Source organism: Pan paniscus, chromosome 8, assembly GCF_029289425.2.
Source record: "Pan paniscus chromosome 8, NHGRI_mPanPan1-v2.0_pri, whole genome shotgun sequence".
Taxonomy (NCBI): domain Eukaryota; kingdom Metazoa; phylum Chordata; class Mammalia; order Primates; family Hominidae; genus Pan; species Pan paniscus.
In genome coordinates, this window is record NC_073257.2 from 37,084,562 (window position 1) to 37,105,616 (window position 21,055).

At 42.1% G+C, this 21,055-nt stretch overlaps 1 protein-coding gene across 8 annotated transcripts in view; it reads left to right on the top strand.

Moving 5' to 3' along the window:
• Window positions 1-21,055, top strand: part of KIAA1217 (KIAA1217 ortholog) — a 508,152-nt gene that overhangs the window by 342,945 nt on the left and 144,152 nt on the right. The gene's annotated exons all lie outside the window — the stretch shown is intronic.

Sequence of the window (21,055 nt, forward strand, 5' to 3'; positions counted from 1 at the left end):
GAAGCCAGGACAGTTGGCATTTGTACCCAGTGGTGTGGGTTTCCACCAGCCCTGATGCACCTGTCTGGTAGTCCAGTGGAGGAGATGACAAAAAGGGACAATGTGGCTAACATCTGCATGACTGTTCATAAGAACCATAAACACGAGGCTGTTCCCACTACCGCGTGAAAGGATACAGGGGCTTGGTGTGTGTAGGGCACAGCTTTTCTGAAAGGCAGAAGGATTCTTTTTATGATTTTACCACGTATCATTTCCTTTTTTTTTTTTTTTGTATTGGAAGTTCACTTTCTATCTTGCTTTGCTTTTTTAATTGCTTTTTTTGGTGCTTTAACAAAATGGACTTGTCAGGAAAAGAGTCAACATGCAAAAGCCTTCAGAGTCTAGCACGTGCAAAAGACAGCTGAACTCTGCCATGTAAAACTGAGCAAATGCCTTGCTGGGAGAAGAAAGAAAAAGATTGATGTGAGAGAAGGTACCCTGATTTTATTTCCTTTGCTGCAGATAATGACCCAAGCAGACTGAATTCAGACATTGTCCTAGCTGTCCTAAAAAAAAAACCCTACAACTTTGTTATTATTTGTATTATCAATATTAATATTTAACATTAAATTTTGTGTCAAATTAAATTTTGATCAAATTAAGATCAAATTAAAATTTGATCTTAGGTTAGTAATCTAGGATACTCATTGTATAAATGAGAGAAGACCACAGAAAATGTGCTTTTTGTTTATGTGTGTGTTTGCTTGTTTGAGCTCACACAGTTAATTAAATGGCAGCAGTGGGAAGTCCAGGGCTCCAGTTCCCATTAACATGATCTTACAAATGAAGGGACAAGGACACACAGCGGAGGGACACACCCAAGGAGCATCATGGGCCAAGACAGTGTCAAGATGACACAGGCTTCCACACCGTCACCAGTCTGGGGCTTTCTTTGTGGATTCAAGAAATTTGTGGTTTTTCTTTTTTTTTTTTTTTTCTTGAGACAGAGTTTTGCTCTGTCACCCAGGCTGGAGTGCAATGGCATGATCATGATTCACTACAGCCTCGACTTCCCAGGTTCAAGGGATCCTCCCATCTCAGCCTTCAGAGTAGATGGGACTACAGGCACGCACCCAGGCGCCTGGCTAATTTTTTATTTTTTGTAGAGATGGGGTCTCACTATGTTGCCCAGGCTGGTCTGGAATTCCTGGACTCAAGTAATCCTCCCACCTTAACCTCACAAAATGCTGGGATTATAGGCATGAGCCAGCATGTCTGGCCTGAAACTTGTGCTTTCTTAACTCCACTCACACTTAGGAGCCAGGCAAGGAATGGGATTTCTCCTGTGTCCTTGGAGGAAATGAGCTCAGGTCTCTGTAAAGATAACCTCAGCTCTGCAAACCAAAACGAAGATAAGAATAAATGCCTGTCTGCCTTCCCCCATACCTGGGGGAACTTTGACTCTGTCGCATAATGGATCTTTTGTCTTAAAGGAAGGAATTTCCTCTGCAGCCAAGAATGGTTGGCAGTGCACGTTGAGACTTGCTGGGTTCAGGAACCAAGCCTTGGGGCAGACAGGCTGCAGGAGCTGGGGCCGGCTTGCCCAAGGAATGGCTGAGGATGGCGGGTGTTTTCGCACGGGGTGGCCACGCTTCTGCAAATTGCTCCATTTTACTCAGCATCCTTTGCTGTAGAGTGCCGGTGTGCTGTCACAGCAGGCTGAAAAATGCATCTGACCTGTTTATTCTGCCCTCCCTGTGAGGGGCTTTTTGGCCTGCCATTTTTCACTACTCCTGGATAGAAACAAAGGAACACAGTAAGAGGAGAGGAGAGAAAAGAGAAGTTTCTTGCCAAAGCCAAGGGAAGCTCTGGTTCCAGAAAATGAGGCTGGCACTGGGCCAGCTGGGTTGATGTTGCCCTTGACCGCCTCTTTGTGGCCGATTGGGGAATGTCCCCCCTAGCCGCACCTGGCCCTTATGGCGTAATCCAGTTGAGCCTGGACGGGAAATAAAAAGGAAAATGTGACTCACAGCAAGTGCAAATGCAGTCTCCCTCCCAGGGGCCTTGCTCAGCTTAGTCTTTGGGAAACTCCCCGCCTGCCTGGCCTTATTTAACACACAGACGCACGGGTTCCTGGGATAAACAGTGCTCCCCAGAGAGCCCCGGCCATGAGCAGGGTGTCTACCAGCACCTGGGTGGCCCAGAAGCACAGCTGCAACTCCATGGGGCCTCAGATATGCCGACTGGGTACTTTGAGCTGTAACCCCCCCTGGAAACCCGCTGTTGATGCCATCTGGAAGCCCTGGGTGTCTTTTGGCATCTGTATGTTGTCACTTTATCTCAATCCACAGAGTTTTAAGTTCTCTCATGAAGCCCTGTTGATCTTGCCTTTATTTAAAATTTTGATGGTTTGTTTATCATGAATTTTTTTTATCATTTTATTTTTTAAGAGCAATTTTTTAGGTTTGTAACAAGATCGAGCAGAAAGTACAGACAGTTCCCATACACCCTTGGCCTCCACGCATGAACAGCCTCCCCCATGATCAGCATACCCTACTAGAGTGGTACGTTTGTTACGATCAATGAAATGAGACCAACAAATTGATATCACCCAGAGTCCATAGTTTACACTGGGGTTCACTCTTGGTGTTGTACATTCCATGGATTTGGACAAAGAGGCTGTCAAGGGCAACATCAACCCAGCTGGCCCAGTGTCGCCCAGGCTGGAGTGCAGTGGAACGATCTCGGCTCACTGCAGTCTCCGCCTCCTGGGTTCACGCCATTCTCCTGCCTCAGCCTCCTGAGTAGCTGGGACTGCAGGCACCTGCCACCATGCCTGGCTAATTTTTTAGTATTTTTAGTAGAGACCAGGTTTCACTGTGTTAGCCAGGATGGTCTCTATCTCCTGACCTCATGATCTGCCCGCCTCGGCCTCCCAAAGTGCTGGGATTACTGGCGTGAGCGACCACACCCACCTGCTTTTTAAAAGTATTGCACAAAGACATTATTTATCATGATCACTGAGCTTTTGGGAGACCCTTAAATTTTGCACTGGAGGTATGTGTCTTGTTGACCTTACCCCAGTGCTGGCCCCTCATGTAACCCCAGGAGCATCAGATACTGTTACTGCCAGCCCGCAGCCACGGGGCCTGGAGTAAGGAGAGTGAGGAAAGCCCAGTTCCCAGCCTGTACACTGGCACGTGGTGCCACAGTTTGTCACTGGAGTCCTTCCCCAGCTCAGGCAGCACAGAAAGGGGAGGGCTAGGCAACTTGAGGGTGGAGCCAGGACAAGATGGAATCCTCACACCACTCCGGCTCCTGAGAGGGGAGGAAACCTTCCCTCACTTCAGTCTGCCTGTGCCTGGAGATAAACGTGCCTGTCTCTTAGTTTCTCCACTTGAATAAGTCCTCATTTCTATTGCTTCAGTGTATTTGGGGGCTGGGAGAAATGCAGGAAGGCTGAGCATGGTGCATTTCACAAATGGTGTTAAAAGACATGCAAGAGAATGTGTGGGGAACAGTAGCGGTGTTTTGGACCCGTCTTAGACATCACTGGTGTCTGTGTAATGGTCTCCCTCGGGTGTTGTCCTGGGATGCAAGGTGTCTACTTCTCATTTGGGAGAAGCATTTTGACATTCAGACAGAGCCAAGTGACGGCAACACACAAGTCCTTTCTGAGGCTTAGAGCCTAGAAATTTACAAAGAAGAAAGGTAAAGAAAGAAATTGATGGGTTCAGCAGCACTGACTTATCCCAACGCCAGGTTCCAACAACCAACCGTGTCTAAATCTGTACTTCCACAGAGTGGTGGGTTCCCTGCCCTTTCCTCTCATCCAGAGCCCAGCTGAAATTCTTTTCAGTGGAATTTATGCCACTTCTCCTTTACTCTCTCTTCAGTGAAAATAGAGAAGACCAGGAGAAAGGAAGACTAAAAAGTAAAGTGAAAACCGCCTTCCAATAGAATTTGGTTGCAGAAATAATTTCCATGAAAAATGGTCCTGCTGATATTAGGTCTGGAGTCTTAATGATGGAGTAGTTTCCTTTTAATCATGGTGCTGTCTTAGAAATGCCTGTCTGGAATGTGACCATGGGCGGGGGTTGGTATCTGGCCACTGCGTAGTCAGCCTTCGGGGAAAGGGTAGCCACAAGATGTTCCCACTCTTCTGTGAGCCCTCAGGAATTTGAAAATAAGACTCATGTGAAAACAGGAACAACAGCAGCAACTTCTTGATGCAGACAGATTCCTTTGTTGACCATATTCTGAATGCATAGCTTTAGAAAAGAGACCTCACTGACCAGCCCGGCAGCCAGAGGAGTTCCCATTTCTGCAACAAACTGCCTCTGAAACACTCAGACTGAAAAAGCAAAAATGATCTTAAGTGGCATAGGAGGATTTTAGACTGGTTAGAGGGGGATGTTGCTCAGGGGGACGAATTATTGAATATCTATGTGGCTGTTCTTTTATTCCAACATGATTAACTTTGATGCTTATCATTCCCTGTGGGAATTTAAGGAAAAGAAGGCTCATAATTGCCAGAATCTTCCATCCTGTGTACATGCAAGGCTGAGTAGGAAATCAGGGCAAAGGAATTGAGGAATTGTCTGTCTCTAAAGATGAAAACAAAGAGGGGCAACAACTCTAAGACTAATGTGAGACTGTCTGAATGTGAACAGTTATTTCCTGAATATTCAAAAATAAATCTATTTTATTTATTTATTTATTTATTTATTTATTTATTTATTTAGAGACAGGGTCTTTCTCTGTTGCCCAGGCTGGAGTACAGTGGCACAAACATAGCTCACTGCAGCCTTGAAGTCCCTGACTCAAGCAATCCTCCCACCTCATCCTCCTGAGTAGCTGGGACTACAGGTGCACACCACCATGCCCAGCTAATTTTTCTGTTTTTATTTTTTTTTAGAAATGGGGTCTCGCTGTGTTTTCTGCTGGTCTCAAACTCCTGGCCTCAAGTGATCCTCCCACATTGGCCTCTTAAAATGCTGGGATTACAGGCATGGGCCACTGCACCTGGCCCAAAAGATAAAAGAATTTTAAACAAATGAAAAGAAGTATTGCTCTGTAGAGTAAGTGAAACATTTATGAAATTTGTTTTTTCTAAGACCTTGTAGTTATTGAAAAGTAATACTGTAAAAACAAAAATTCACAGAAGAGAGTTTCATAGCAGGTCAATAAGTTCATGGTCAGGCTCTTAGGCTGCTAGCATAGAAAATGTCAGAGCAGGCAGACACACAACAAAAAAAGAGAATTTTAGACCAATATCCCTGATGAACATTGATGCAAAAATTCTCAGTAAAATACTGGCAAACTGAATCCAGCAGCACATCAAAAGGCTTATCCACCAAAATCAAGTTGGCTTCATCCCTGGGATGCAAGGCTGGTTCAACTTACGCAAATCAATAAACATAATCCATCATATAAACAGAACCAAAGACAAAAACCACATGATTATCTCAATAGATGCAGAAAAGGCCTTCGACAAGATTCAACAGCCTTCATGCTAAAAACTTTCAATAAACTAGGTATTGATGGGACATATCTCAAAATACTAAGAGCTATTTATGACAAACCCACAGCCAATATCATACTGAATGGGCAAAAATTGGAAGCATTCCCTTTGAAAACTGGTAGAAGACAGGGATGCCCTTTCTCACTACTCCTATTCAACATAGTGTTGGAAGTTCTGGCCAGGGCAATCAGGCAAGAGAAAGAAATAAAGGGTATTCAATTAGGAAAAGAGGAAGTCAAATTCTCCCTGTTTGCAGGTGACATGACTGTATATTTAGAAACCCCTGTTGTCTCAGCCCAAAATCTCCTTAAGCTGATAAGCAACTTCAGCAAAGTCTCAGGATACAAAATCAATGTGCAAAAATCACAAGCATTCCTATACACCAATCACAGACAAACAGAGAGCCAAATCATGAGTGAACTCCCATTCACAATTGCTTCAAAGAGAATAAAATACCTAGGAATCCAACTTACAAGGGATGTGAAGGACCTCTTCAAGGAGAACTACAAACCACTGCTCAACGAAATAAAAGAGGACACAAACAAATGGAAGAACATTCCATGCTCATGGATAGGAAGAGTCAATATTGTGAAAATGGCCATACTGCCCAAGGTAATTTATAGATTCAATGCCATCCCCATCAAGCTCCCAATGACTTTCTTCACAGAATTGGAAAAAACTACTTTAAAGTTCATATGGAACCAAAAAAGAGGCTGTATAGCCAAGACAGTCCTAAGCCAAAAGAACAAAGCTGGAGGCATCATACTACCTGACTTCAAACTATACTACAAGGCTACAGTAACCAAAACAGCATGGTACTGGTACCAAAACAGAGATACAGACCAATGGAACAGAACAGAGCCCTCAGAAATAATACCACACATCTACAACTATCTGATCTTTGACAAACCTGAGAAAAACAAGCAATGGGGAAAGGATTCCCTATTTAATAAATGGTGCTGGGAAAACTGGCTAGCCATATGTAGAAAGCTGAAACTGGATCCCTTCCTTACAGCTTATACAAAAATTAATTCAAGATGAATTAAAGACTTAAATGTTAGACCTAAAACCATAAAAACCCTAGAAGAAAACCTAGGCAATACCATTCAGGACAGAGGCATGGGCAAGGACTTCATGACTAAAACACCAAAAGCAATGGCAACAAAAGCCAAAATTGACAAATGGGATCTAATTCAACTAAAGAGCTTCTGTACAGCAAAAGAAACTACGATCAGAGTGAACAGGCAACCTACAGAATGGGAGAAAATTTTTACAATCTACCCACCTGACAAAGGGCTAATATCCAGAATCTACAAAGAACTTAAAACAAATTTACAAGAAAAAATCAAACTCATCAACAAGTGGGCGAAGGATATGAACAGACACTTCTCAAAAGAAGACATTTATGCAGCCAACAGACACATGAAAAAATGCTCATCATCACTGGCCATCAGAGAAATGCAAATCAAAACCGCAATGAGATACCATCTCACACCAGTTAGAATGGCGATCATTAAAAAGTCAGGAAACGACATGTGCTGGAGAGGATGTGGAGAAATAGGAACACTTTTACACTGTTGGTGGGACTGTAAACTAGTTCAACCATTGTGGAAGACAGTGTGGTGATTCCTCAAGGATCTAGAACTAGAAATACCATTTGACCCAACCATCCCATTACTGGGCATATATCCAAAGGATTATAAATCATGCTGCTATAAACACACACACGTATGTTTATTGCAGCACTATTCACAATAGCAAAGACTTGGAACCAGCCCAAACGTCCATCAATGATAGACTGGATTAAGAAAATGTGGCACATATACACCATGTAATACTATGTAGCCATAAAAAAGGATGAGTTCATATCCTTTGTAGGGACATGGATGAAGCTGGAAACCATCATTCTGAGCAAACTATCGCAAGAACAGAAAACCAAACACCATATGTTCTCACTCATAGGTGGGAATTGAACAATGAGAACACTTGGACACAGGGTGGGGAACATCACACACTGGGGCCTGTGGTGGGGTGGGGGAATGGGGGAGGGATAGCATTAGGAGATATACCTAATGTAAATGATGAGTTAATGGGTGTAGCACACCAACATGGCACATGTATACATATGGAACAAACCTGCACGTTGTGTACCTGTGCCCTAGAACTTAAAGTATAATTAAAAAAAAAAAAAAGAAAAAATACAACAACCACAACAACAAAATGTCAGAGCATTCTCTCTAGCATCAGAACCAGCGCCCTGGCCTAAGTAGCTGGGAGTGGGTGGTTAGGGTGTCTGGCTGGAATCACCCATACCAGTCTCTTCCTAGTGCACCTGCTGCTACCACTGAGGCTGGAAAGCAGATTCTTTCTGTAATATCCAATGTGCTGGGTTCTGGAAGGTGAGAAGCAAGGCAGCTGTGGAGGCTTGGGTTTTTTGTTTTGTTTTGTTTTGTTTTCTTCAGCATCATTTGCCAAGCTCCCAGGGCACGGCCACCAGCTTGATCGGGTTGAGACTGCTGGGGCAGGCATCCATCTCTCTAGTACTGAAGTGAAGTTGAGGCCCAACTCTGCATCCGTGCTGGCAGCTTCCAATCAAGCAGCATGGCTTTGGAATCACACCTGACCAGAGTTTAAGGAAGCTTCCTCTTTACCAAACCAGGTCTATAGTCACCCAGTTTTACTGTGAAGATTCAGCCCAGTGATTCTGCAAGCCATTTAATAAATCCATTTTTTTTAACTGGCTGAACCAGTTCAGTTCGCTGCAACTGATCTCTGACTGCACAGGGGCCTAACTTATTATATTTGTAGATATTGTAGTGCTGCCTGTTCTGTGTGTTTCAGGAAATAGGACAAGTGCTGGAGGGTATAGGTTGATGACTTCTGGAGGCTTGGCAGGGAGCTGTAAGTGTGGTTTTCAAACTATGTTCTAGAGAACATGGAAGTTCTATATTATAAATACTGCAATTTCATGTAAGATCTCATTTGAAAAATGAGCTGATACTAAACTGGTAAAAAATACAATAAAATAAAACCCATACACACAATAAAAATTAAATAGGCCAGTAGTATGGGGGAAAAAAGGAGGGAGGGAGGGAAGGAAGGAAGGAAGGAAGGAAGGAAGGAAGGAAAATTATGAGGAAATTTCAAAAGAAAGAGAGGGAGAAAGAGAGAGGGAGGGAGGGAAGGAAGGAAATGAATAAATGTCCTTTATACTCAGCAGGAGTCTTTAAATACTTTAATGTGCCAAAACATTCTCTTAGTTTTCTCGCACTTGATGTAATGAATGTCCTGAGAGGTAGTTTTTTAAAAACCGAGTCAATCTTTAAGTAAAACATTTCAGGCTAAGAATTAACCATTGTAAGGAATATGTTAAAAATTTCTTCAGTATAGTGAAACATGTTTTGTGATACAAGCATCCCCCCAGTTTGTCCTTTATCAACTAGGATTTTCAGATATGAGGCTTGCTGAAAAAAGGCAGCGTTGTCCAGGTTTCCTCACTTGGCTCCCAATTCACCCATAAGAAAGAATGTTCTTGTAAAAGATTATGTGGATTCATGATGCATTTGTGCTTACTTTAAAAAACAAAGTTGGTCAGATATCCTTAGGAATCTCTTGTGATTAAAATTCCTGGGTTGAAACTCTAGAAGAGATTTCTCATACTTTGAAGCAATTGTTTAGTTAATATGGACCTGAGAGATTCTATGCCTTTTACCAAAAAAAAAATATATCTTCCAGGATTACTTTGCAGATGGGACATAGGTAAAAAAGCATGGCCTGAAGTGAGGAGAAGATGTGATGAATGACAAGGGTGTGAACCCTCAGGCACCATTATTTTAGAGGGACTTTCAGTGATCAGGGACTATGAGGAGGAAACAGTCTTAGCAGTGAGAGAGGTCTTAGAGAAGATTTAGGTTCTCCTGTTTCTTTCTTTCTTTCTTTTTTTTTTTTTTGTGAGACGGAGTTTTGCTCTTGTCACCCAGGCTGGAGTGCAGTGGCGTGATCTCGACTCACTGCAACCTCCACCTCTGGGGTTCAGCGATTCTTGTGCTTCAGCCTCCTAAGTAGCTGGGATTACAGGCAACTGCCAACACACCTGGTTAATTTTTGTATTTTTAATAAAGACAAGGTTTCACTATGTTGGCCAAGCTGGTCTCGAACTCCTGACCTCAGGTGATCCACCCACTTCGGCCTCCCAAAGTGATGGGATTACAGGTGTGAGCCACCACACTCGGCCTAGGTTCTCCTGTTTCTCTTTCTTCCTTTGCAGCCAGGCTGTTGTTAAACCTGGAGTATAAGTCACCTTTTTATAAAGTTAACCTAAGACTTTTCAGTGCTGAAGATGGAGCTATAGGGTTAAGTAACTGGAAAGGTAACATATTTCCAAAGCCATTTCAGAAAATCAGTCTTGGCGTAAGTTAGAGTGAACTATTCCATTCTCTCTCTGCTATACCCATTGATACCCCATCCTAACCCAGACACCTAGCTGATTTTGTCTTCCTGATGTGAAAAATACTCTAATTCAAAAATGAACCCTCCATCAAGTTTCAAAGACAACATAGAAGAAAGAAGGCAAGTTTTATCTATTATTTATACCTTTCTAAATCCAAATTAGATTTGATCTGGCTTCATCAAAACCAATAAAAATATCAAAGAACCATTAAAATAAGAATTAATACAAGTAGCTGTTGGGTAAAATATGTGTTCCAGAAAAATTAAGATAAAGATGATGGCTGTAATTGCAGTTAATATTAGAATATAAGACAAAAGAAGAAATGTAAGGCATTATTACGTGGATTGCATTGTTTAAGACGAGGTTTATACCAGCTCATTAGAAAAAAAAAAAGTTTTAAGGCATTATCTTCCAACAACTCTTATATCTTAATGTTTTTGACATCTGATTATCTACTAAGCAGTTATATATCACAGTTGTTTTATGAAATGTTTTCCATATGGCTATATCTTTACCATAAAACTTCAAAATCCAGCAACACAGTATTAAGTCATGCAGTGAGAAGGCCATAACTTAGAATCTATAGATTTCCAGGGATCTAATTTAATACATGGAAAAAGTTGATGTAGTCTTGATAATTACTTTAGCCCTCAGATGGTTGGTCCTTGGCTATTAGTTGTCTTAGCAGGTTGGGTAACTTCAGCTGAGGAGGAATATTTGAGAGGCAGGTCATTGTTGAAGACTTGAATGGCAAAAGAGAGTTAGAAAAGTCATTTCTCCCACAGTGACAAAATTCCAAAATTTTTAATATGTTCCAATAATATCAGCTACTACTGTACACTTTCCCCGAGAATGAGATTGGAAATTTATGGATTCAGATGCTGTACTTTTAGATGTTCTGCAACGGTTTGGTTGGAAAAAGGGATGAGACATTAGGAAATGTTACCTGAACTGTGTATGAGGGAAAAGATTTTGTTTATCAGTCTCTTTTGTTTCCCTTTGCCATGAAAACTCTATCTAAAATCTGTTCACCTTGCCTTACTGTTTTCATAAATGCAAAATATATTACACACATTATTTTTTTTAATTAAAAGTTTCTGGCTGAGTCAATTTTTTTTGAAAGCTAATTTTCAGATATGATCCTTTAGGTTTATTTAACTTGATACAAGTTCCCCACATTTTTAGCACCGGCTTTTAAAGAACAGTCTAAAAAATGTTAGAAATAAAATTAAGATGCAAGCCAGTTTTATGGCATACACCCAAGTAGAACTTCATCCTTGGTGTTCTCATCCTAGCAGTGGCCTCCAGAAGGCTGCCCGCTGATGTCCAGAAACTGAGATTTAGGGCAGTTTCTCATATTTCTGGCTCAGTCGAGGAACATGGGAAGGTACACGTTCTGCATTGCTGGAGGGTAGATTATGTCTTCTTAGGCAAAGGAGTTAGTGAAAGGTCCTGGTCTACTGGCATCCAGATTTCACAAGTTAGCTCTGTGGTATGGACTTGAAACTAAGCAGGCCCCTGTCTGGAGATGAGGTTCTGTCTGGAGCAGGGAGGAGCCGGACTTTCCAGCCAGGAAAGCTGCTTTCATGCAGGACAGCAGGCGAGAGCCCCCAGGCACCACCATGACGCTCTTCGGTTTCTTGTGATTCTGAGTCACTCTCTTAGGGGCTGTTAAGGGAGGAATTGTGCCTACCCTCTCCCAAATTCATATGTTGAAGTCCTAACTCCTAATACTTCAGCATGTGGCTGTATTTGGAGGTAGGAACTTCGGAGAGGTGATGATGTTAAAATGAGGTCATAAGTGTAGGTCTTAATCCGATATGACTGGTGTCCTTACAAGAAGAACAGATTTGGATATAGATGTGTACAGAGAGAAGACCATGTGAAGACATAAGAAAAAGACAGCTATCTACAAGCCAGGGAGAGAGGCTGCAGAAGGAACCCACACAGCTGACACCTTGATCAAAATAACTCTGTTATTTAAGCCCCTTAGCACAGCCCCACGTACTTAATTGTGGCAGCCTGAACAAATGAGTACGGGGACTCCTGTCTTCTTCTTTCGTCCTGTCTCCTTTGAGGGGAATGTCAGGCTTATGACAGTTGTCACAAACATATTGTGTGTCTTTCTTCAAGACATTAAAATTGTGTTTGTCAAGCTTTCCATTCACTTTAATTTGTTTTCATTTCAGCACATCAGCTTGGTTTCTTAGCATTCCAAGGGGAAAGTTTAAAACCTTTTTGCATATAGACTCCATTTGCACGGCTACTTTTCTTTTCGGCGATTCTCAAGCCCCATCCTCAAATTCAGCCCGTGGAAGTTGTTTGACATCTAACTGAGTTAACTGCATCCTATCAAGCGAAGCTCCTATTTTCAGCCTGCTGAGTTTGGCTACTCAAAAGTTGGTTAAAGTCATTAAAAATGATATTCCCACCAACTTTTCATTTGCAGAATTTGCTAAGGTGTTAATTGGCTTTCAGACATCCCTGGCTAAACATCTCCCTGTAATATAAAGCTAAACATGATAAAAATAAATTACTTGTTTTCCCCTCTCTTTCTGCCCCAAGTTTTGCCCACTCTCGGGTTTTGTTGTTTTTTTTTTTTAATCTCCATTCATGTGTTTATTAAGAATCGATTTGGTTTCTGGCACTGCTAAAGGTGCCATGATGAGTTATTTTAAAAACATATACAATCTGGTTCTTGTATTTAAGGAATTTTCAGTATAACTAAAGACACATGGTAACTATGTAAGGACTGACTTTAAAATATCCATAAATCAAAGACTTCCCAGATGAAGCTCTGATTACACCCAGCCACCCCGGACTCCTGGCTGTTCCAGCAGTCTCGCCCAGCACCTACATCCCTGCCGCTCTCTGCTTTGATTCACCCCACAAACGCCAGTTTCCCATACCCACATCTAGACCTCTGCCCATCAGAGAGCCCTCCGCTGGGTAAAATATTAATAGCACCCCTGCTGCCAGTCTCTGTCTCCTTACCTGCTGCATTCTAGTTTCATGATGCTTCTTTAACAGAACAGTGATTCTCAGACTTTAGCAGGAGACTTGTTAAAGCACAGGTTTCCAGCCCTACCTCCTGAGTTTCTGATTCAGTAGGTCTAGGGTGGGACCTCATAATTTGCATTTCTCACAAGTTCCCAGGTGACATGGATGCTGCAGGTCAGGGGACCACTGATTGAGGGTGAGACATGCCCTCAGAAAGAATGAAATGGTTATTTCAGTGACCACCATCACCACATAAGGGCATGTGAATCAGTCCCCAGTGGAGAATAGAAAGTTGTCATTTTACATTGGCAGGAAAATATAGAGGCCCTTGCAGGGAGGACCTCTCCCCCATTCTTTGCTGTTCTTATTTTTGATCCCTACTTGATCTCTGAATCACCTCATCTGCCACCTCTTTCCCCCGCTGGACACCCTTAGACTCAACATCTGACCTCCACCCTGTTGCTCCGGTCTTGGAGGGTAATCTTTTCTTATGCCTTTGTGCCACTCTGCACATACATCCCAAGTTACTTCATTCAAGGATTTCCCACACCAGTGTCCTGCCCTTCTCCTGCCCCAGGGACACTCTGGCTCCAACCATGGTCAGTTTAGCAACCAGATGTTGATATCATTCATGGTGTGGACGAGGCAAAGGACCAGTGCTTAAGGCCAGTGCACCTGAGAATGTCCCTGGAAAAGAAAGTTCCCTTGGAACAAGATGCTCTATGCTTTGATTCAGTAATTGGCCTTTCTTGATTCTAGGGCTAGGCACGTTCTTGTGCTTCCATTTGGTTCATAAAAGGAACCACATAATGTAGGAGCCTTTTTTTAAGAGACAGAGTCCTGCTCTGTCACCCAGGCTGGAGTTCAGTGGTGCAGTCATAGTTCTACAGCCTCAATCTCCTGGGCTCAAGCAAGCCTCCCACCTCAGCCTCTCGAGTAGCTAGGACTACAGGTGTGTACTATCAGTTACACTTGGCTATTTTGTTGTTGTTGTTAATTTTGTAGGGACGGGGGTCTCACTATTAGCCCAGGCTGGTCTCAAGCTTCAGGTGGTCATCTACCTCAGCCTCCAAAACTGCTGGAATTACAGGCATGAACCACCAAGCCCAGCCTATAGGAGCCTTCTTAAGAGTAAAAACTCAATTAAAACTACATACCAATGCCAGCAATGATTCTTTTAAGAAATGCTTACCGGCCAGGCGTGGTGGCTCACCCCTGTAATCACAGCACTTTGGGAGACTGAGGTGGGTGGATCACCTGAGGTCAGGAGTTCGAGACCAGCCTGGCCAACATGGTGAAACCCTCTCTCTACTAAAAATACAAAAATTAGCCAGGTGTGGTGGCAGGCACCTGTAATCCCAACTAGTCGGGAGGCTGTGGCAGGAGAATCACTTGAGCCCGGGAAGCAGAGGTTGCAGTGAGCAGAGATTGCGCCATTGCACTCCAGCCTGGGCGACAGAGTGAGACTCTGTCTCAAAAAAAAAGAGAAAAAAGAAAAAAAATGCTCACCAAGTATCTACCAGGCAATCTTAATAAAAGAGCCACAAACCTCTGGCTTCTGGAGCTTCTGTTCTGTTGGAGGAGGCAGCTGATAAAGAAATAAAATATATAATAGATGGTATAAGTGCTATGGAGAAAAATAAAGCAGGAGAAGGGATACAGAGAACACTGAAGACATGAAGATGGGAGAGTTGTAATTTTATGAAAGATGGACAGGGGGAGCCTCACTGAGAAGGCAGCCTTCGAGCCATGACCTGGAGCATGTGAAGATGTAAGCCATGCAGATATCTGGGGGAAGAGAGTTCCAGGCAGAGGAACAGTCAATGCAAAAGCCCAAGAAAGAGCATGCCTGGAGCATTCAAGGAACAGCAAAAAGGCCACTGTGATCGGAATGATGTCAGAAAGGTAACAGGCCAAATATTGGATGGCTTTTGCAAAACAAACACTCTGGCTCCACTGGCAACATTGGAAAGAGAATGTCTGCTTCATTGCAGAGGTAGGATCAGTGGCGCCACTTCAGATTTAAAGACTATTCTGGCTACTGGGTTTGGAACAGACTAAAGGCAGTGTGGACAGGAGCTGGGAGACCAGTTAGGAGTCTTGCAATAATCCAGGAAGATGGGAGTGTTAGCAGAGTGAGCAGGGAAAAGAATCTGGGTTCTGTAGATGCTTTGAAATGAGACTAAGGTTGGTTTCTGCCATCCAGGAGTTTGTGTTCTGATGGAGAAGGCATAGATGTAAGAAACTCTTTTTTTCTTTTTTTTTTTTTTGAGACGGAGTCTCACTCTGTCACCCAGGCTGGAGTGCAATGGTGCCATCTTGGCTCACTGCAACCTCATACCTCCTGGGTTCAAGCAATTCTCCTGCCTACAGGCATGCAGCACCACACCCGGCTAATTTTTGTATTTTTAGTCGAGACAGGATTTCACTATGTTGGCCAGGCTGGTCTCGAACTCCTGACCTCGCGATCCACCCGGCTTGGCCTCCCAAAGTGCTGGGATTACAGGCGTGAACCACTGTGCCTGGCTGATGTAAGAAACTCTTAACCCAGGATATGATGCAAACATCACCATAGTAGCTAACATTTGCTAAGCACTCATTCTATGCTAGGCGGTATCTAACACACCAACCAGCAAAGCCAAGATTGGAACCCAAGCAGCCTTGTCTGTAGAACCTACATACTTAACCACTACAATGTACGAAAAAGTAAAAACGACAAAGATCTTATTTGGATAACTGGGAGAGTTTTTAATGAAAAGTAGCATTTGATTTGGGTTTTGAAGGATGACTAGAAATTGACAGTTTGAAAAGGGGGAAGGTCTCTTATGAGAGCAGTGACTATAATAATAAGATTCCACTAATAACCGTGTAGTGATCACTTGAACATTCCAGCAATGAAGCTGGAGCCACAGAGGTGTATTTCTCTCTACAGCAGTTATTCCATCCTATCCAGTGCCATTCACACCTGTAGCTACAGCTGTTCCCACAACCCCACCCCCAATAAAGAGGGCACTGAGTGTACCCGGAAGCAGCCAGGAGAGTAATCAGGATCATCTCATCTGGGTTCCTTTACTTACCTTGTCTGTGACATTGGGCAAGTTAATCAATCTCTGAGCCATTTCTGTAAATACCTACCTCTCAGAGTACAGTTGACCCTTGAACAACACAGGGATTAGGGGCGCTGACTCCCCATGCTGTTGGAAATTCACATATAGCTTTTGACTCCCCCAAAACTTAACTACGAATAGCCTACCATTGAGCAGAAGGCTTGCCAATAACATAAGTAGTCAATTAACACATATTCGTATGTTCTATGTATTCTATACTGTATTTTTACCATAAAGTAAGCTATAGAAAAGAAAATCTTATTAAGATAATCATTAAGAGAAACTACTATTTATTTAGTGGAAGTGGGTCATCATTAAGCTCTTCATCCCCATCATCTTCACATTGAATAAAGCTGAAGAAGAGGAGGAGGGGTTGGTCTTGCTGTCTGAGGGGTAGCAGAAGCAAAAGGAAATCCACATACTGTTAAGAATGGCAATTATCCGACTTATTGGTGGCAAATATGTACAGGTCTGCAGCAATCTCAATTCTTGCCTCCTCAGAAGAAACAATTTGACTGAGGGGCCTAAGGCAGAAAAAGAAACCAAGGCAAGTTTCAGGGCAGGAGTGGAAGTTTGTTAGAAAGCTTTAGAACAGGAAAGAAAGGAAAGTACACTTGGAAGAGACCCAAGCAGGCACCTTGGAGGTCAAGTGTGGCATTTTTATATATCGACGTATTTCAGGGGTCTTGTGTCCCTTTTCCCATGATTCTTTCCTCTGGGCGGGCCGCCCACATGCACAGTGACCTGCTAACACTTAAGAGTTGAGCGTGCACAGGGTGTTTACTGCAGTTGTACACATGCCCACCTGCAGCATTCTTCCCTTTTCCAGTGGCATGCCCCCAGAAGATCATGCTTTGCCATTTTGTCTCTAAATGTGCATACCAAAGTCTAGTGGCCCAATTTCTGAGCTGCCAGTTACCAATTTCAAGTGTTTTTATTTATAGGGAAACTGCCTTTCCCTGGTACTGGCTGCGACCAATTATTATTTCAGAGAGACCATTAACAACCACCTGACCATCACCTGATGGTTGCCTGACATTCCTCGTGGGGTTGGAGGGAGCCCTCTCCTGCCCCGCTCATGCCTGACTAGCTGCCTACCATAACAGTAGAAGTGGACCCACACAGCTCAAACTGTATTGTTCACTGGTCAACTGTAGTTGTACATAGCCAGTGAGATCACATAGGTCGTGTTCTTAATACACTGCCCAATATATAGTAAGTACTCTGTAAATTAGCTGATGGTCATAGCGATGAACTGAGGTTTTTTTTCTTAATGTCTATTACATTCTAAGGTAGGACATTACAAATTTCATTTAGAAATATTTACATCATAATGCTTAAAATTAAGATATTTCTCATTTGTGACGTACTCACTTTTAACTTATTCTTTTTACCGATGATATTAACTAAAACCTCATCTCTTTCCCAATTCAAAAAAATGCTCTATCATTGTCCTTTCACATCGTGTTTCATTTGCTAAGTTCATGAGTTATTTTATAATAATTAACATTTTAGATCGGTCGGCTGAATTCTGATAGTCTTTATTCTCATTGGTAACATGTCATTGAGTTATATTTTAGGTTATCTTAGATCCCATCTCTAAATTCTGATGGCCACTCTATGTTGCACTGTTCTTTTCAATTCTGTCTTTCAGTTCCTGGGTCCATCAGATCTAAGAATGTGACTGAGGTATTCCAGCATGGAGAGAGTTAATGTGAGGTTGAATGTGGATAATGCTTCAGAAAGAGTCCAAAAAATATAGAAATTATGCTAATAGGAAAGAATGAGTATCAGAAGATTTCTAGCAATATAGCAGCATGAGGGATCTTAGATGCTAACTGTACCCCTTGTCACCACAAACACGTAGCGACCGAGGATGAAATATAATAATAACAAAAAAAAAAATAATACATGGCAAGTTTGAAAGCAATGAAAGGAAATCTCCAGATTCCAAAAGTGAAGAAGAATATCAAAGTGGAAATAACCATGGACATGGATATTTCAGAGATGGGTACCATGTCTTTGAACTAGGACTTTGCTACTTACATAGCAACAGGAAGATGAACAGATAGATGGACTAATCGCCCCTGCATAAATAGCCTAGAGGTTCAAATAACTGATCATTTATCTTTTAAAAATGGGTAGATAGAACTCTAATCACATCCCAGGAAAGCAGCAAAGAGGTTTGCCTCTGACCTGAGAATTGGGGCAGAAAAAAAAATTATCTGGGAGAAATAAAAACCCTAGACAGGAACCGTGCACAGGGATGAAGCCTGGTCTTATACTACCTGACCTGCATTTTGGGGACTTCCCACAGTATATCAGTCAGGATAGTCTAGTTAATGCTGCAGTAACAATTCCCAAATCTCAACAGCACTTATCACAACCACTGTCTATTTCTTGCTTAAGTTGCTTGCCCAGTGCAGCTTGGCAAGAGGTCCTGCCTGTCATAGCCACCCAGGGTCCCCATGCTGATGGAAGCCCCATCTCAACATGTCACAGAAGCAGGATAAAGGGAGCATAACAAATCTTGGCTCTTAAAGCTTCTGCAAGAAGTGATGCTTTGGTTAAAAGAAGTCACAGATCCATGCTTACCTCCAAAGGGGACAAGGAAGTGCAATCCAACAATGGACCTGGAATATTTGTGAACAATACTAGAGACAATCACACCAAGCCTATACATTAACATAAAAGTAATCAGGATCATTGAAATCTCTAGTCCAGAGTATTCAGCTGAAGAGAGAAATAGTCAACCAGAATATAAATATGAGGAAATCTCACAATCTGAGGAGAGAAAACATGAAAGACCAACTTAGAGACAGGATCAAGCAACCAGGGCCACCTATGTCTGAGAGGAATTCTGGAAGACAAGACTAGAAAAAAATTGGGGAAAGACAATAGTGGATGAGAGAATAGATGAGAATTTTTCTAGAATTGAAGACAAACCTGAGGCTTAAGTTTGAAAAATAACACAAAATTCCAAGCAAGAAACATACACACACACACACACACACACACACACACACACACACACACACACACACACAGGCCCACTTTGGAGAAACTGCAAAACATCAAAGATCAAAAGAAAAGTTTAAAAGCAGCTGGAGAGAAATGACAGGTTACTTACAAAGAAAAGAAAACTTAATACCAGCATGCTTTTATAAGCCAAGAAGTCAGAAAGCAAGAGTAATAGCTTCAAAATCCAAGGGAAAAAAATTACCATCAACCAATATATATATATATATTTTTTATCCAGCAAAATTCTTTATTTGAGAGTGAGGGCAAAAAGAGCCTACTTTAAGATAAACAAGATTAGGAGTATTTACCATTCACAGACTCACTGAAAGTACTATTACCATATGTATTTCACACAAAAATCCTTAATGCATTATAAGCAAATCAGATTCATCAAGGTGTAAAAGCAATAATACATCACAACCAAGTGAGGTTTATTCCAGGTATGCACGGCTGGTTCAATATTTGAAAATTTATAAAGTAATCCACCATATGAACAGGCTGAAGAAGGAGAATCATATGATCATGTTAATTGGCAGTTAAAAATATTTGATAAAATCTAACAACAATTCATGATTAAAAAAACATAAAACTCCCAGCAAACTAGGAATAGAGGTGAACTTTCTCACTTCATAAAGAGCATCTACCAGAAACCTACAGCCAACATCATACTTTCCCTCTAAGATAGGGAACAGCCAGGAGTGTCTGATCTTACCACTCTTAACATAATTCTGGACATGGTAGCCACTGCAATAGGCAGGAAAAAGAAAAGGCATGTAGTTTGGAAAGTAAGAAATAAAACTGTCTCTGTTTGCAGATGACATTATCTACATAGGAAATCCAATGAATGCACCAAAACAAAACTCTCCTAGAAGTAATGAGTGAGTTCAAGATCAACATACAAAATCTATTGCATTTCTATATACTAAGAATGAGCAAATGGAAGCCAAAATAAAATACACAGTACCATTTACAGTTGCTCCAGAGAACATGAAATACTTAGGTATACATAAAACAAAACATGTATATGATCTGTATGTTGAAAATTACAATATGCTGTTGAAAGAAGTCAAAGACCTAATAACTGAAGAGACTATTTTCATAGATAGGAAGATTCAGCCAAATTAAGATGTCACTCCTCTCCCAAAAGATCTATAGGTTTAAAAATATTCCTATAAAAACCACAGCAAGTTTTTTTTGTAAACGTAAACAAGCTTGTTCTAAAATTTATATAAAAAGGCAAAGGAGTGGTCAGGCGCAGTGACTCACGCCTGTAATCCCAGCACTTTGGGAGGCCAAGGCGGGCGGATCACGAGGTCAGGAGATCGAGACCATCCTGGCTAACACGGTGAAACCCTGTCTCTACTAAAAAATACATAAAAAATTAGCCGGGCGTGTTGGCAGGCGCCTGTAGTCCCAGCTACTCAGGAGGCTGAGGCAGGAGAATGGCGTGAACCCGGGAGGCGGAGCTTGCGGCGAGCCGAGATCGCGCCACTGCACTCCAGCCTGGGTGACAAGGCAAGACTCCCTCTCAAAAAAAAAAAAAAAGGCAAAGGAGTTTGAATAGCTAAAACTATTTTGACAAAGAAAAATGAAGTGGGAGGAATTATTCCACCAGATTTTTAGGCTGCTTATAGAGCTACAACAATCAGGACTGTGTAGTATTGGCAGACACATAGGTCAATGAAACAGAATAAAGAACCCAAAATAGAACCACCCAAATACGCCCACTTGATCTTTTACAAAATTTAAGAGTTCTTTATATATTCTAGATACTGGTCCTTCATCACATGTGGTTTACAAATATTGCCTCTCAGTCTGTAGCTTGTCTTTTCATCCTCTTAAGGAGATCCAGTCTGGGCACGATGGCTCATGCCTGTAATCCCAGCACTTTGGGAGGCTGACGTGTGAGGATCGCTTGAGGTCAGGAGTTCGAGACCAGCCTGGCCAAGTGAAAAAGCAATTCAATGGAGGAAC